The 5761-nt window shown below is 40.0% G+C and overlaps 1 pseudogene; it reads right to left on the bottom strand.

Annotated features, from left to right (window-relative positions):
- Positions 1–557: 557 nt before the first annotated feature.
- Positions 558–1469, bottom strand: LOC121483403 (annotated as a pseudogene).
- Between the last annotated feature and the right edge of the window lie 4292 nt (positions 1470–5761).

Raw genomic sequence — 5761 nt, 5'->3', positions numbered from 1 at the left:
AAACGCCAGGACACCTGCACCCCGATGTTTCCAGCAGCAATGTCCACAATAGCCAAACTGTGGAAGCAGCCTCAGTGTCCATCGAAAGATGAATGGATAAAGAAGCTGTGGCCTATGTATACAATGGAATATTCCTCAGCCATTAGAAATGATAAATGCCCACTATTTGCTTCGACATGGATGGAACTGGAGGGTATTATGCTGAGTGAAATAAGTCAATCGGAGAAGGACAAACATTATATGTTCTCATTCATTTGGAGAATATAAAAAATAGTGAAAGGGAATAAAGGGGAAAGGAGAGAAAATGAGTGGAAAATACCAGTGAGGGTGACAGAACATGAGGGACACCTAACTCTGAGAAACGAACAAGGGGTAGTGGAAGGGGACGTGGGGGGGGGATTGGGGTGACTAGGTGACAGGCACTGAGCGGGGGGCACTTGACGGAATGAGCACTGGGTGTTATGCTATATGTTGGCAAATCAAACTCCAATAAAAAAAATACACAAAAAAAATAGAAAAAGAAGGAAATCCCTCCCTGTTTCAGCAACAGTTCACTAAGCACTGCTTGCACCCAAGAGAAACCACCACAATCTGAAATACTTGTCCTTTTCTTTTTTTTTTTAACATCACAAATATGTTTTTATTTGTCACCATTAAATGTCTGAATTTTAAACAGATTCTTGGACTGGTGGTTCATATCCATCAGCTCGTTCAACTTTAGCACCGGTCTCATCCCCCGTAGCTTTTCCAGAACTACTACCTTCACCACGAAGCTCCATGAGTTTTCCCAATTCAAACTTGGGCTTCTTCAGCATTTTTACTTTTCTAACAAAAACATCATGGAGTGGATAAGTAGACTGGCAAGCTTTTTCTATATCTTTTCCGATGCTGTCTGGAATCAATTTATTGAGCACTTCTCTCAAGTCATTTGTTTGCACCTCTTGGGTCATGATTTCCATCATCTTTTTCCGGATTTGGCGGACCTGTTGGTGCTGAGCGTAAGAGGTCTTCCGAATCTGATTACTGCGTTTTTTAGTAAAACCAACACAAAATAGACGAAGCAAATAACCATCGGTAGTCTTTACATCAATATGAGCTTCAATCATGGTCTGCCATTTTTTGACCACGGAGCACATTTTGTCACGGGTAAGATCCATGCCATGGAAATTAGGCAGTTTTTGCCCTGCACATCCTCAGTGATTAGCTTGAATTTCCTAAATGCAACTTCATCATTCTGCAGATCATCATTCTGCAGATCATTCTTCAAAAACGCGACCCTTACGACCATCAGACGCAATTTTGGTTCCTTGAGTTCTTGTGACTAGTGTTTTTCCAATATTTCTTATATTGAACATGGCTGGCGCTTTCACATCATACCAATCTTTCTTAGAAAATGGATCAACCACTTTCTTCTTGGCTCCCTTTTTGCCGCCTTTCGTAAGGCGCTTGTTCTTGCCGACCGCCATGGCGCTGCTCTGGCTACTTGTCCTTTTCCAGTGAACTTTTGTTCATTGAGGTGGTAAGTGTTCATAGTACAATTCTTCCCACTTTTCTGTACATTTGAAAAATGTATAGTAAAATGTTGGAAAAATACTGAATAAAGTAAGCATACTTAGGGGGTGTTAAATAAATGAACTCTTTTTTTTTTTTTTTTTTGCTATGCATATTTACTGGGTCTCATCAGAATACAGGGAATGTCTTTTGGCTGCAGAATACCAAAGTTAGTTACATAATAACTATGACTGTCATTATATGGAAATTATGAAGGGAACCAATATTCAAATCTTAAAGTGAATTTGAAATTCCAGTATATATCTACAAGATTCAACCTGCCTATCCATATATCTCTGTATAAATACATGAGAGAGAATATCCTCTAGTTTGCTGTCATGATGAATTGAGTATGGCTTTACATTTTTTTAAAACATTTTATTTATTTATTCATGAAACACACACACAGAGGCAGAGACATAGGCAGAGGGAGAAGAAAGCTCCCCATGGGGAGCCCTGTGGGGGACTCGATCTTGGGACTGTGGGATCAAGACCCAAGCAGAAGGCAGATGCTCAACCACTGAGCCACCCAGGTGCCCCTGGCTTTACATTTCTAATGTCCATGGCTTGTTTTGATTACAGAATAGTTCAAAAGCATAGACTATTATCCTCCTGAATTGTTTTTTAAAGATTTTATTTATTCATTCATGAGAGACACCTGGCCATTCCTACCCAGTGCAGGATTCCTTTAAGAAGCAATCCTTGCTCTGGAGCTCCCTCTTGGGTTGGCTAAGACTTTATTGACCTGCATTTTGATCTGAGGTTTTCTCTGACCTGCTTGTCCCCCACTTGCCTTTCAAAAGTATCAAATCAGCATCTCAGGCTCAAGATTTTTCTCTGCCCAAGCCTTTCACCTTTACATTTACCCATCTACCTTTCACATACGTTACTTTTCCATTCTTCCCTCAAACCTCCTGTAATCCTGATTATCTTAGAGTTGGCTCCCTGGAGCACCCAAACAGGTACTTTCTCTAAGTCCTAACCTCATTGAATTTGGATAATTTTTTTGGTGGCTAAACAGTTCTTAATTGTTGGGAAGGTATAATCAATATTAATCAGTATTGCTAATAGTATAATAAAAGCTAAAATAATTGCTGTAAATATAAATTGCATTTCTGCATATTATTTCCAAGGCTAATTGTTTATGATTTGATAGAATGGTAATTACACACAAAAAAATACTCACAGACCCTGGACCTTCATATAAAAGAGCAAGATATATGATGCAAGATTTGATTGATTATGGTATGGTCACTCAGGGTCTTACCTTAGAGTATCAACATTTCTTTAGAAGCTGAAATATAATAAATAATAATTCTTAAAAACAGCTCCTTTTCGAGCTAATGACACCAATTCTGACACTCATTCCTTCCTGCCAGTGTCCCTAATGTCCTCTCTAACAAATGAATAAGTAAAATCACAGCTAATATTTGTTGAGCACGGGTATGCCAGACACAGTGCTATGCTCTTTACATGTTATTCCATGTAATTATTACTTTTATCCACGGGAGTTTGGTTCTGTTTTACAAATAGCAAATCCAAGGTTCAGGAAGGTTAAACATTGTGCTCAAAGTTACAGCTGATAAAGGCCAGGGTCAATAAGTGTTTGATTCCAGTTCACTCATCTCTGAGGAGGTTACATATTTTTACCTTAATATTTAGTGGGGTTGGGATTAGAATCCAAGTCTTTGAACACCTCACTTTGTGCTCTTTCCTTTAAGTATCCCTTATTAATGCTAACAGTTTTGATTCTTCATCTAAGATGGTTGACTGATCCTGAATTCTTTTATTTTTTTTTCCTGAATCTTTTAGTCAAACAAACATCCAACTTTCAGATAGAAAAATCAAGGAAACATTTAATAATTTTCTATTTGCTCTCTCTTTAGTCTGAATATTTATTGGCCATTTTGTCTTCAGCTCAAATGTACCTTTAGTTTCATCACAATCTGAGTTGATTTTCCTAAGTCTATTCATTGTCTCTGGGAGAAGAGGGGCCAAGTCCCCTTGATTTCCTGGGAAGAAGCCCAATAAATGTTCTTGGGTCATACTTGTTTCCTTCCTATTTAGTCTTCCCTTCTGAGCAACAGCTGTAGATTTGGGAGTGTTTCCCCCCAATCTGATCCAAAAAGTCGGAAATGTTTTGTCCTCATATGATTACAAATTTCTAATATAAGACATTTGAGAAAAGCCCAATTCCTAATTACTAAACCATTGACATGATTCTATCAGAAGCAATCTGAGATTCCACCACTCTCTTCACTTCAGCCCTTTGTCTAACTGGAAGTAGTTATTAAGTTATTATGATCCCAACTAAGAAAAAGGAAATTCTGAGGTGCCTGGGTGGCTCAGTTGGTTAAGCAGCTGACTCTTGATTTCAGCTCAGGCCATGATCTCAGGGTCCTGGGATGGAGTCCTGTGTCAGGCTCTGTGCTCAGCAGGGAGACTGCTTCAGGATTCTCTCTCTCAGATATTTGCAAATGACCTATCAGATAAAGGGCTAGTATCCAAGATCTATAAAGAACTTATTAAACTCAACAGCAAAGAAACAAACAATCCAATCATGAAATGGGCAAAAGACATGAACAGAAATCTCACAGAGGAAGACATAGACATGGCCAACAAGCACATGAGAAAATGCTCTGCATCACTGGCCATCAGGGAAATAAAAATCAAAACCACAATGAGATCCCACCTCACACCAGTAAGAATGGGGAAAATTAACAAGGCAGGAAACAACAAATGTTGGAGAGGATGTGGAGAAAGGGGAACCCTCTTGCACTGTTGGTGGGAATGTGAACTGGTGCAGCCACTCTGGAAAACTGTGTGGAGGTTCTTCAAAGAGTTAAAAATAGATCTGCCCTACGACTCAGCAATTGCACTGCTGGGGATTTACCCCAAAGATACAGATGCAGTGAAATGCCGGGACACCTGCACCCCGATGTTTCTAGCAGCAATGTCCACAATAGCCAAACTGTGGAAGGAGCCTCGGTGTCCATTGAAAGATGAATGGATAAAGAAGCTGTGGTCTATGTATACAATGGAATATTCCTCAGCCATTAGAAACGATAAATACCCACCATTTGCTTCAACGTGGATGGAACTGGAGGGTATTATGCTGAGTGAAATAAGTCAATCGGAGAAGGACAAACATTATATGGTCTCATTCATTTGGAGAATATAAAAAATAGTGAAAGGGAATAAAGGGGAAAGGAGAGAAAACGAGTGGGAAATATCAGAGATGGAGACAGAACATGAGAGACTCCTAACTCTGGGAAACGAACAAGGGGTGGTAGAAAGGGAGGTGGGCGAGGGGTGGGGGTGACTGGGTGATGGGCACTGAGGGGGGCACTTGATGGGATGAGCACTGGGTGTTATACTATATGTTGGCAAATTGAACTCCATTAAAAAAAAAAAAAAAGGATTCTCTCTCTCTCCCACTGCCCCTCCTCACATTCTCTCTCTCTTAAATAGATAATCTTAAAAAAAGAGAAGAAGAAGAAGAAGAAGAAGAAGAAGAAGAAGAAGAAGAAGAAGAAGAGGGAGAGGGAGAGGGAGAGGGAGAAGGAGAAGGAGAAGAAGGAGAAGAAAGAGAAAGGAAATTCTGTTTATTTTGTCAGAGGCAGGGATTTACTTCTCTCATTTCTGGTGGGTAGGCCCCTCTGGGTGACCCAGGGCAATATAGTGGGCTAGGTCTCAAGAGAATTCTCATACCATCTACTTCAATACTATTCGTAAGGTAACCACAGAGATGCAACAACACTGAAATGTTTGAAAGCGGATGCTAATAGATCCTTCTGTACCAGGTACAGAAGGCAATCTCAGCTTGAAAGGACCCTGGCCTGGGCACATTGGTGGCTCAGCAGTTGAGCATCTGCCTTTGGCTCAGGTTATGATCCTGGGGTCCTGGGATCCAGTCCTGCATCAGGCTTCCCAGAGGGAGCCTGCTTCTTGCTCTGCCTATGTCTCTCATGAATAAATAAATAAAATCTTTAAAAAGAAAAAAAAAAAAGGACCCTGGCCCTTATTATCACAAGATGAATGGTACATGGAGACAGAATAGCAAAGCCAGAGTGATACAGGATGCAATGGGCCACAGGCAGATTGTCTTATTGTTTTAGACTTAATCTTAATAAAATATATATGAATAAAGGATCGAGTCAAGGAATATTTGTACATCATAGGCACTTTTAATTTTCATAGAATTTGGGTC

The sequence above is a fragment of the Vulpes lagopus genome, chromosome X (genome assembly GCF_018345385.1).
Source record: "Vulpes lagopus strain Blue_001 chromosome X, ASM1834538v1, whole genome shotgun sequence".
Taxonomy (NCBI): Eukaryota; Metazoa; Chordata; class Mammalia; order Carnivora; family Canidae; genus Vulpes; species Vulpes lagopus.
The sequence above is the reverse complement of the archived record's forward strand: the minus strand, read 5'-3'. Positions and strand labels throughout refer to the sequence as shown.